At 36.8% G+C, this 13,029-nt stretch overlaps 1 long non-coding RNA gene across 4 annotated transcripts in view; it reads left to right on the forward strand.

Moving 5' to 3' along the window:
• The window catches only part of LOC309627612, an 83,375-nt gene that overhangs the window by 10,738 nt on the left and 59,608 nt on the right, over positions 1–13,029 (forward strand). For 2 of the 4 annotated variants that reach the window (XR_014243850.1, XR_014243851.1), the window contains exon 3: positions 252–336. The exons of the other annotated variants lie outside the window; for them this stretch is intronic. This is a non-coding gene — a long non-coding RNA (uncharacterized lncRNA). The remainder of the gene's footprint in view (positions 1–251; positions 337–13,029) is intronic. 4 annotated transcript variants of the gene reach the window in all.

The raw sequence follows: 13,029 nt of genomic DNA on the forward strand, positions 1-13,029 counted from the left end.
ATAGAAAAAATATATTATAAAATATTAAATACTTAAATCAAATAAACACTCTCAAAGTCTGCATTTTATTGTTCTAGTTATAACAAAGAAGGGAGAGAATATGGGTGTTAAAACAATTTAATATGTAGTTATATATAGCTAGAGTAACATTGATAAATGTGAGAAAAATGTCATTGATAGATAAATATTTTACTATCCCTGGGATACTCACTATTGGGGATGTATTTTTTTATAATATTTTGATATAATAGGTACCTGTCTTCATGTAGTGAATTCTGTCCTGAAAAACCTCCATCTCCACCCAACCACTAAGAATCTGAACTGCTTGATGGAAATGTGAGTTACAGTCGGTCTAAAAAATTCATTGGGATTTGGGAATAAAAGTAATACTAGGTAGTATCCTTTGTGGAAAACATCATTGGCCATATTTTTGTCAGCAATGTCAAAGAATAATTCACAGATGTTAAGTTAGAGTGCAGCTGCGTATCTTTACATCCTAAAGACATCCATTAGATATAGTTTATATCTGTAGACATAGGCAAATGTAATGCTTTAAAGGCAAAATTCAATCTGTGGAAAAAGGAGTTTATATTTTGTTTCTGGATGAACTTGTGGCAGAAAGCTGTCAAGGAAGGCAGTTTGCTCTTCAGCAAGCCAACAGATTTATCAGGGGAAGTAGCTTGAGTTCTTTGTGGGTTTCCCAGTATGGTTTCAAACTGGAAGAATTGACAGTCTTTCTTCCTCTCTATGGAGGCAACTTCCTGTTAATGTCTCTCCCAGTTAGGCCATGCTGGCACCATTCTCCTCACACTGCATTCTCAGCAGATATGTTCCAGTTAAACAACTGAGAGGCATAGGAGTAACTTTACTGACAATAGTATTTACCTATTATTTCTCTTTTTATTTATAGTTCCAAAATAAAATCACTCTATTTCACCATCAAAACCGTAATTCCAATATTTAATACCAAAGTCTACAAAATTTATGGAAACAATTTCCAACTGATCTCTCTGTCTCATTAGCTTCTAATTTAAATACAAAATTAGATGGTTCCAGTTCAAGATGGTGATGTGGGAAGATCCTGAACTCACCTCTTCCCACAAACACACTGAATCTCTAGCTACATATATTTCCTCTTAAAAAAAACAAACAAACCTGGAAGCTGGCTGAGTGGCAACTACACGTTAGGCAAATGAGAAGAGAACCACACTGAAGCGGATAGGATAAGGTGGGACATAATCTCACCATAAACCCCACCCCTGGTACAGCGTCCCACAATAAGAGGGAACTCAGAACCCAGAGCTTCTCCCTGAGGAGTGAAGGGTTCCAAACCCACATCAAGCACCACAGTCTTTAAGACATACACTTGAGAGATAAGTCCCCAAAACATGTAACTTTGAAAACCCATAGGGCTCACATCCTGAAACCCACAAGACTGTAGCAATCTGAGAAACTGCTATTATAGGGCTCATACACTCAGATTCACCCACCCCACAGCCCAGCTCAGAGGCAACTGATCACATCTAGACTAAAAGTGAGGGAGGCTTTCATTCTTATATTAAAGTATCAGCCCGAGGGGCAGGAATCTAATTTAACACACACACATCTAGAAGCCTGCTGGAACTCCCTCCAGGGATGGAGACTTGGCTGGTGCGATCTTTGTGCTCTCCCTTTACTATGCTCCAGAACACCAGCTTCCCCCAGAAGAGAGCTTTTCCATGGGTTTAGGGCCCCGCTATTTACTTGTGCACCCAGGGGATGCTTCTTGGCTACCTGGCTCTGGAGTCCAGGGGAACCTGTGTTCCTGGTCCCATGCAAACTGTAATAATCGGTGTCACCCAGAAAGGAGCCCATAGTCCTGCCTGGCACCCCAATTTTTGTGACTGCTGCCAGGGGACACCTCTACATTACCTCGTTCTGGGGGCTAGTGGGACTCTCTTCATGCATTTCACAGGACTGCGACCAATGGAGAAAGGATTCGTAAACACCTACCACTCCCAGGGCACAGCAAAAGGCAACAGACCCAGGAGCTCAGTATTTCTGTGAAGGAGGTCTATTAGGTAATCATCATGACTATGGCCTAAGGGGCAGGCTTCTAGTTAAGCTTTCATCTAGGGGCAGACTGTAATCCTTACCAGAGACCTCAGAGGGTGGGAACTGTCTTCATGCTCATCCTCTGCCATGATGCAGAGCACCCATGTCTCCTGGAGGGGAGTTTACACGCATCTGGTGCCCTGGTTTTTATTTCTGGTGCCTTGGTTTTTGCAGCTTCTGCCCAGGGGATACCCCTTGACCATCTGTCTCTGGTGGCTGAGGGAGCTTTCATTCCTGGGTCCCACAGGACTTTGGCAATAATAGAGACGGTTCTTGGCAGGCTACTACCTCCAAGGCACTTCACAGACAGTGGACCGAGGCACACTCTCCAATCTTTCTGTGAAAGAGACCCCTTTGCTTGTCCTGGAGCTTTGGCCTGAGGGGCAGTCTTCAGGTTTGGCACATATTTCATGGCCTCTGGACCTGCTCTCAAGGAACATAGGCTGCAGATGCCATCTTGGCATTCTCCCTCTGCCTTGCTCCAGTTCACCAGTATCACCCAGAAAAGAGCATATACACTCATCTGGAGCCCTGATCTCTGTGACTGCCACTCAGGGACACCTCCAGATTGCTTAGCTCTGGTGGACAGCAGAACTTATGCTTATAGCCCTACAGGACTGTATATATTTGCATACTTATAAAAGTTGTTGCCTGAATCTGGCTTCCAGCCTAAATCAATGTGCAGAGATTCTCCCGTATGAGACACTGACACGAATTGTCATATCCTCAAATACTGGGAGCTATTAAAAATATAATAGCCTGCTAGGACAAGCACAAATGTTTGGGAAACATCAAGAGCTGAGGCAGAGTTTAATGACAAGGTTCATCTCCTACACAAGGCCAATCCTTCAAGACTTGGAAAGGTGGTTGTTTCATTGATGAGATAGAAACCAACAGAGAGTTAAGCAAAATGAAGAAACAGAGGACCATGTTCCAAATGAGAAAACAAGATAAAACCTCAGAAAAAAGCCTTAATAAAACAGAGATAAATGATTTACCTGATAAAGAGTTAAAAGTAATGATCATAATGATACTCAAGCAAATTAGGGAGAAGAATAGATGAACACAGTGAGAAATTCAACAAAGAGATGGAAAATATAAGAAAGTACCCAATATAAGTCACAGAGGTGAAGAATACAATAATTGAGCAGAAAAATATACTAAAGGTTTTAACAGCAGAGCAGATAAAGCAGCAGAAAGGCCCAGTCAACTCAAAGACAAGGCAGTGGAACTCACCCAATTAGAGCATCAAAAAAGGAAAAAAAAGAAGGAAAAAAGTGAAAATAGCTTCAGGAACTTATGCACAACATCAAATGTACTAACATTTGCCTCACAGGGTTCCCAGAAAGAGAGGAGGGAAAGAAAGGGGAAGAAATCTTATTTGAAGAAATAATGGCTAAAAACTTTTCTAACGTGGGAAAAGAAAGACATCCAGATTGAGGAATCCCACAGTTCCAAATAAGAGGAACCCAAAGAGGCCCACACCAAGACACATTATACTTAAAATGTCAAAAGTTAAAGACAAGGAGATAATATTAAAAGCAGCAAGAGAAAAACAATTTGTTACGTACAAGGGAATCCTATAAGACTACAAGTAGACTTTCAGCAGAAACATCACAAGCCAGAAGGGAGTGGCGCAATATATTCAAAGTGCTGAAAGGAAAAAAAAATTCAACCAAGAATACTCTACTTGGCAAGTTATCATTCAGAAGTAGAGAGAGAAAGAGTTTTCCAGACAAGCAAATACTAAAGGAGTTCCCACCACTAAACTGGCTTTACAAGAAATATTAAAAGGGACTTTTTTTAACTGAAAAGAAAGGGTGCTAATTAGTAACAAGAACACATATGAAAAAATAAATCTCACAGGAATGGTAAATATATAGTAAAGGTAGTAGTTTAATCACTTGTAAAGCTAGTATAAAGGTTAAAAGACAAAAGTAGTGAAAATAACTATAATTATACAATAATTAAGGGATACACAAAATAAAAAGATGTAAAATGTGACATCAAAAACATAGTATTTGGGGGGAGAGTAACAATAGTCAGCTGTTATAAATGTAAGTTGTTATATGTAAGCCTCATGGTAACCACAAAGCAAAAACTTACAGTAAACACACAAAAGATAAAGAGAAAGGAATATAAGCATACTACTAAAGAAAGTCATCAAAACACAAAGAAAAAGATCAAGAGAAGAAAAAAAGGGACAGATAGGAACTACAAAAACAGCCAGAAAACAATAAAATGTCAATAAACACATACCTATCAATAATTACTTTTAATATTAATGGACTAAATTCTTCAATCAAAAGAAATAAAGTACTGCATGGATTAAAACAAAACAAAACAAACAAACAAACAAAAGCTAGATCCATCTATATGCAGCCTAGAAGAGACTCACTTCAGAGGTAAGGACACACAGACCGAAAGTGAAGGAATTGAACTTTTAAAATCCATGAAAATGGAAGCTAAAAGAAAGCTGGAGTAGCTATACTAATATAAGACAAAGTAGACTCTAAAATAGAGACTGTAATAAGAGAAAAAGAAGTGTTACATAATGATAAAGGAGCCAATTCAATAAGAAGATATAACATTTGTAAATATTTATACACTAAACATAGGAGTACCTAAATATACAAAGCAAATATTAACAGGCCTAATGGGAGAAATAGACACCAATACAATAATAGTAGGGAATTTTGATACCCCACTTACATTAATGGGTTATGTCAGTAGGATTTTAAAACCCCATTTACATCCAGACAGAAAATCTATACAGAAACATTGGCATTAAATGACACATTAGACCAGATAGACTTAGCAGATATTTATAGAACACTCCATCCAAAAGCAACAGAATATACATTCTTCTCAAGAGCACATGGGACATTTTTCAAGACAGAATATACATTTGGCCACAAAACAAATCTTAAACTTAAGAGGAATGAAATCATATCAAGCATTTTTTTTCAAATCACAATTGTATGAAACTAGATATTAATTACTCAAAGAAAACTGAAAAGTTCACAAATATGTGGAAATTGAACTACATACTACTGAACAACCAATGGGTCAAAGAAGTCAAATGAGAAATGAAAAGGTACCTTGTGACAAATGCAAATGGACATTTAACAATCAAAATTTATGGCATGCTGCAAAAACAATTGTAAGAAGAAATTTATAGTGATAAATGGCTATCTCAAAGAACGAGAAAAGTCTCAAACAACCTAACTTTACAACTCAAAGAACTAGAAAAAGAAGAATGAAACCTAAAGTTAGTAGAAGGAAGGAAATAACAAAAAAATGATACCAAAAAAATGAAGTAGAGACTAAAAATACAATAGAAAAAAAAATCAAGGCAACTAAGATCTGGTTCTTTGAAAAGATAAATAAAATTAACATACCTTTAGATAGACTCACTAAGAAAAAAAGAGAGAGGACTGAAATAAATTCAGAAATGAAAGAGGAGATATTACAACTGATACCACAGAAATAAAGAGGACTATAACACTTCTATGAGCAATGATATGCCAACAAATTGGACAACCGAGAAGAAATAAATTCTTAGAAATATACAACAAATAGATACAACCTACCAAGACTGACTTAAGAAGAAATAGAAAATCTGAACAGACCAATTATTAGTAAGAAGATTAAAGGAGTAATCAAAAACCTCCAACAAACAAAAGTCCAGGACCAGACAACTTCACTGGTGAATTCTGCCAAAAATTCAAAGAAGAATTAATGCTAATCCTTCTCAAACTCTTCCAAAAAATAGAAAAGGAAGGAACCCTTCCAAACTCGTTTTACACAGCCAGTATCACCCTGATACCAAAACCAGACAAGGATGCCACAGAAAAGAAAATTACAGGCCGATATCCCTGATGAACACAGATGCAAAAATCCTCAACAAAATGTTAGTAAACCAAATTCAACAATACATTAAAAGACTTATATGCCATGATCAAGTGTGATTTATCCCAGGAATGCAAGAATGGTTCAACATCCATAAATCAGTCAATATGACAAACCATATTAACAAGACAGAAAATAAAAATCATATGATCAATTCAATACATGCAGAAAAATCATTTGACAAAATTCAACATCTATTGATGATAAAAACTCTCAATAAAGCGGGTATAGAGGAATATACTTCAACATAATAAAGGCCATATATGACAAGCCTATAGCTAACAGTCATACTTAACTGTGAAAAGCTAAGAGCTTTTCCTCTAAGATCAGAAAAACACAAGGTGGCTGCTATCACCATTTTTATTCAATATAGTATTGGAAGTCCTACCACGACAATCAGATAAGAAAAAGAGATAAAAGGCAACTAAACTGAGAAGGAAGAAATAAAACATTCACTATTTGCAGATGTCATGACATATCTATAGAAAACCATAAAGGCTTCACTGAAAAAGTATTACAGCTAATAAATGAATTCAGTAAAGTTGCACGATATGAAAGAAATATACAGTAATCTATTGCATTTCTATACACTAATAAGTAACTTTCTGAAAGAGAAATTAAGAAAATAATCCCATTTACAATTGCATCAAAAAGAATAAAATACCTCAGAATAAATTTAACCACAAAGGTAAAAGACCTGGACCCCCCAGACTATAGCACTTTGATGAAAGAAGTTGAAGAAGACACACATAATTGGAAAGGTAGTCCTTGCTCATGGATTGTAAAATTGATACTGTTAAAATGTCCATACTACCCAAAGTAATATACAGATTCAATGCAATGGCTATGAAAATACCAATGGCATTTTTCACAGAAATAGAAAAAACATTCCTAAAATTTGTATGGGACTATAAAAGACTCCAAATAGTCAAAGTAATATTGAGAAAGACAAAAAAAGGTGTAGGTATCATGCTCCTTGAGTTCTAATTATATTATAAAGCTTTAGTAATTAAAACAGTATGGTATTAGCATAAAAACTGACTCATAGACAAATGGAATAGAATAGAAAGCCCAGAAATAAACTCATATATATGGTCCATTAATTTATGACAAAGGAACCAAGAATCTACAAAGGAGAAAGGACAGTCAATAAATAATGTTCAATAAATGACATTTGGAAAACTGGACAGCCACATGCAAAAGTTTAAACTGGACCACTTTCTTATACCATATAGAAAAATTAACTCCAAATGGATTAAAGGCTTGAACATAAGACGTGAAACTTTCAGACTCCTTATAAGAAAAAAATAGGCAGTAAGGTCCTTGACATAGGTCTTGGTCATAGGACTTTTTGAATCTGATACCAAAAGGAAAAGCAACAAATACAAAAATAAACAATTGAGACTACATTAAATGAAAAAAGTCTCTGTGCAGCAAAGGAAACTGTCAAGAAAATGAAAAGGCAACCTACTGAATGGGAGAAAATATTTGCAAATTATATATCTGATAAGGGACTAATATCCAAAATATATAATGAACTCATACAACTTGATAGCAAAAATACAAAGAATTCAATTTAAAAAATAGGCAGAATGTCTGAATAGATATTTTCCAAAGAAGATATATATATATATGATCAACATGTACATAAAAACATGCTCTACATCATTAATCATCAGGGAAATACAAGTCAAAACCACAGAGAGATATCACCTCACACCTGTTAGAGATATCACCTCACACCTGCTATTATGAAAAAGATAAGAAATAACAAATGTTGTTAGAATTTGGACAAAAGGGAACCTTGTGCACTGTTAGTGGGAATATAAATTGGTATAACCATTATGGAAAACAGTATGGAGGTTCCTCAAATATTAAAATTAGAACTGACATACGATCTAGCAGTTTAACTTCTGAGTAATTATCCAAAGAAAACAAAAACATTAATTCGAAAAGACATATGCACCTCTAGGTTCATTGCACCTCTATTTACAGTAGCCAAAATATGGAAACAATTTATACATCCATAGATGGATGAATGGATAAAGATGTGGTACAAATATACAATAAAATGTTATTCAGCCATAAAAGTAAAATCATGTCATTTGTGAAAACGTGAATGGACCTCAAAGGCATTATGCCAAATGAAATAAGTCAGATGGAGAAAGACAAATACTGTATTATCTCTCCTATATGTAGAATCTAAAACAAACAAACAAACCAAGCTCATATATACATAGAAGAGATTGGTGTTTTCCAAAGTTGGGGACAGGGGATGAGAAATGGGTCAACTGTTCTTGCTTTTTGTTTTTTTAGTTTAAATAAATTATTTTTTAAAAAATAACCCTACTAAAATATTCTTAAAATACCTTTTTGTTGTTGTTATTTAATTCTCCTGAATAATTTTATTAGTGTTTCACATTTTGGTAATTTAAGTGCCTAACAATTCTAACTTTCATTTAAAACTTCTCAAACTTGATTAATCTAAATTTCAGACAACCTTTTTCCATTTCTTTAATTTCCCACACTCCAATTAGATTTCTCAGTGGCCTCTGGCCATGACCTATGCATTTGTTCTCCAAGCCTTGGATTATGCTATTTATCTGACAAGAAAATTCTCTTAATTACACAGACAGACTAATTAAACAATCTCCCTTTGAATTTCTACAGAACTCTTTTTATGTATAACTAATGTGACACATAATTTACTGTTTGGTACAACTGATTTTCTTTTTAAGCATATAAGATTTATTTTTAAATTGGATTTTAAATAAATCAGAGAGAGAAAGGAAATCTTATGTTTACCCACATTAAATATACCATAGGTTTTGTACAAAATATAAGTACTTATATTTTTCCATGAAAACCTCCTTTCAGTACACTTTATTACATATCTCGAAATTATTTCTTCCTTTTTACTAATGTTCATGTCCCTAGGAACCAGTGACTTCTGAAAAGTGTTTCTCATGAGAAATGCTAAAAGTACAGATTAAACAGTTTTTACTTACTTTCATCTTTCCAAATCAATAAGAAATACTGAAACCAAAACTGGAATGTTAGAGCTCCAAATAATTATTTTAAACTTATGACAATCAAAATTTATGTTTTTCTTAGCTATAATAATTTTCTTATACTTCTTGTTGCATATATTGATAGATTCTAAAAATTATACCAGTTCTCCATACTTCCCTGTTATTATATGAATTACAATGTCACTTTTCTTGAATCTGTGCTGGCCCTGTGACTGGCTTTGGCCCATAGCAGGCAGCAGGAGTGACAGCATAGCATTTGTGGTTCAGGCCTCAACAGGCATTGCCACTGCCTTGTGAACAAGCCTGGACTAGATGGCCAGAGGATGGGAGACTATGGGAAACTAAGCCATGCCATTCCAACCAGGCCATCCAAAACCAGCCAAACCACAGAGAGCAAGCCAACCTGAGTGGGGCCTGCAAAGATCAGCAGAACCCTGGAGTAAAATGAACTGGGGAGCTCCTGCAAGGAGCAGAACTGAATCTTAATGAAGGAACATACATTACCTGAAGGTGGAAGGATCTGGCAACATTTGCCCAATGGGATTTCCTAATTGAAACTAGTGACTGCTGAAAAAGAAAGAAGGAAAGAAAAAGAAAGAAAGAAAGAAAGAAAGGAAGGAAGGAAGAAAAAGAAAGAAAGAAAGAAAGAGAAAAGGAAAGAAAGGAAGGAAGGAAGGAAGGAAGGAAGAAAGAAAGAAAGAAAGAAAGAAAGAAAGAAAGAAAGAAAGAAAGAAAGAAAGAAAAAAAGAAAGGAAGGAAGGAAGAAAGAAAGGAGGGAGGGAGGGAAGGAAGGAAGGAAGGAGGGAAGGAAGGAAGGAGGGAAGGAAGGGAGAGAGAGAGGGTGGGAAGGAGGAAGAAAGGGAGGAAGAAAGAAAGAAAGAAACTAGTGACTGCTGAGTGTTTTATTTTCAACCCCTTTCAAATGAGACACCCCACCTAAAGCCTTAAGCACAATGTTAGAATAACAATCCATATTAGCAAGTGTTCTTTGTCATATAGTTATTCTAAAATAGCATTTGTTCACGAGTTCATGTTTAGATGTCCTATACGCAATTCCTGTGTCACTTGAACAGCTTTTCATATTTATTTCTTTACCTTCCATTTTTCCAAGGAACAAAATTTCTGTTTATTCAATTCTTCTTTGTAAGATTTGTTTTCCTACCTTCCTCATCCTATATATCTTCTTCTGGACACAATACATTGGTCATCGTCTCTCTTAAAATACAGTGCCCAGAACAAAAAGTCACCCCAGATATGCTCTGATAGGAGTACAGAATTCAAAAGGAACTATCTCTTTCCTTTTCTTTTTTCAGCCATGATATACTGATGGCTTACTGAACTTGTTTTTTCATGAATCATAATCAGGCCAAGGTTCTCACTCATAGTTATCTTCAGCTGCTGTGCAAACAGACTAGGATAGGAGTTTCTAGTTGTCCATACACAGTCCCACTATTTTATTTTTGTAACAGGTTCCAGACTGAATAGAACTTTAAAAAATTCTGCTTCTATAACCATACTCTTTTGCTTTACTTGGTGGTAAAGGATGATAAACTAGATATTTTGGCCTTTAAAGTATTTAATGAGTATGGGGTCAAGTCTGAGTCCTGAGCCACAGCACTGGAGACACCCCAAGAGACCAACATTGATACATCTACTGGTACACTTTGGATATGGTTGTTGTAACAGGTGTTAATTATCTAGCCCAGCTGAGATCTACTTCACATTTCTACCTCCGAGACAAATAATTTCTTGAAAAATTTTGCCAAACATCTGACAGAAGTAGATACACAATGTTTACATTATGTCCCCAAATTTATAATCTAATACACTATTATAAAAAGAACTAGGACTTCCCTGGTGGTGCAGTGGTTAAGAATCCACCTGCCAATGCAGGGGACACAGGTTTGATCCCTGGTCCAGGAAGATCCCACACGCTGCAGAGCAACAAAGCTCGTGCTCCACAACTACTGAGCCTGCGCTCTGGAGCCCACAAGTCACAACTACTGAAGCCCGCACACTCTAGGGCCCGTGTGCCGCAACTACTGAGCCCACATGCTGCAATTACTGAAGCCCACGCACCTAGAGCACATGCTCCACAACAAGAGAAGCCACTGCAATGAGAAGACTGCGCACCACAATGAAGAGGAGCCCCTGCTCGCCACAACTAGAGAAAGCCCAAGTGCAGCAACGAAGACCCAATGCAGCCAAAAAAAAGAAATTAAATTTAAAAAAAGAACTAGATTAATTACACAGGACTAACTTTTATTCATAGCAAACCTATAATTATAATCCATTGCTAACCAATATATTGCCAATGGGTTCATAATCATTAGGTTAAACATGGCACACAGACTTATAAAAGGGGAATCTATGGTCATCCAGACAATGAATGATCCGTGTCTGGTGTGACAAATACCATTTACTCCCTTTTTTCTTAACTATAACTTACCTCATTTTACAACCTCTCTTGTGGTTAAACATTGTTATATGATTGTTTTAACCTGTGAAATGTGAGTGGAAGTGAGGTCTGCTGTGTAACAACATTCTCTTAGAAGGAGAATGTGTCCCTTTTTCTCCCTCAATTCTGGGAGGGGATGATGATTAACAGGGCCCTTGGAATGGCAGAGCCACATCACAGAGGCACCCTGCCCATGAATCACCACACTGAGAACAATAATCTGCCTGTGAGAGAGACAGAGATGGTGATGATGTGTGTATGTGCGTGTGCATAAGTAGGAGGTGGGGTGCTTGAGTCATTATTTAATTTGGAGCTACTATTGCAGAAATGAATTTAACTAAAGTAATACCATTTGAATACTTTATATATATTCACTACCAAGAGATTTGTGGCTCATGCTTAAGGAATTTATTGATAAAATTCTTAATTCCTCTAGGGTACACATTTAATCAAAGCAAAGTCCTGAATATGAGAAAAAAATTCTTTGCCATTCTGAAATATTTCCACATCGTGATTTTCTAACATTGTTTCTTCTTTCACAAGTCAACCCTTTATATAAAGTTATGCTTAGCTTCCTGTGTGGTGATCCAGGGCCTCGCTTAGCAATGACTTGCATGTTTAGGTAGAAGGGAAGCGGTGAGACCAGGTTCTGAACCCACAGTTCACACTATCCTCCAATTCCATACGTAGGGGCGATGTTTTATGCCTCAGTGAAGCTACAGATAATTTATGCTACCCTGTGAAATAGGTCATGGCACTTTGGAGCTTATGTCAGCCTTCTCTGGGCAGTGTGGAAGATGGCCTGTGGGGTGCTGACTCCACTCCCCTCCTACACACACAATGCTCCTGACTATACCCCAAACCAGAGAACAACTCCCTGGGGCCATCCGAGGTCAGAGAGGCGCCATCTCTACTGTGTGTGAGTATGTGAGAGAGAGACAAATAGAGACACAGAGAGAGAAATTAGCATAAGGAATTGGCTCAAAATCCCATGATCTGCAGTTGACAAGCTGGATACCCAGGAGAGTTGATGGTGTCGTTTCAGTGTGAAAGCCCGTAGGCTCAAGACCCAGGAAGAGCCAATGTTTCAGTTGAGTTCGAAAGCAGGAAACAATCAGTGTTCCAGCTTGAAGGCAGTTGGGTAGGAAGAATTCCCTCTTATGAGGGGAGGCTCAGTCTTGTTCTATTCAGATCTTCAACTGATTGGATGAGGTCCACTCATATTAGGAAGAGCAATCTGCTTTACTCAGTATATTCAGTGGTTTCTTGAGATGGAAACTACTGGCAAAGATGCTGTAAGACTGTTCAAATGACAACAAAAGACTCAGAATATTCATAAACTTAGTTGATAAAGCAGTGGCAGGGTTTGAGAGGATTTCCTTCAATTGTAAATGTTAAAATCATCCAATAATACCCTCACAGACACACCCAGAATAATGTTTGATTGAACACTGGGAACTCTGTGGTCTAGTCAAGTTGATACATAACTAGCTATCACAATATGTAGAACAATACAGGTGTAGCTCAGAGATA

Source organism: Balaenoptera borealis, assembly GCF_965194805.1.
Source record: "Balaenoptera borealis genome assembly, chromosome: 4".
Taxonomy (NCBI): domain Eukaryota; kingdom Metazoa; phylum Chordata; class Mammalia; order Artiodactyla; family Balaenopteridae; genus Balaenoptera; species Balaenoptera borealis.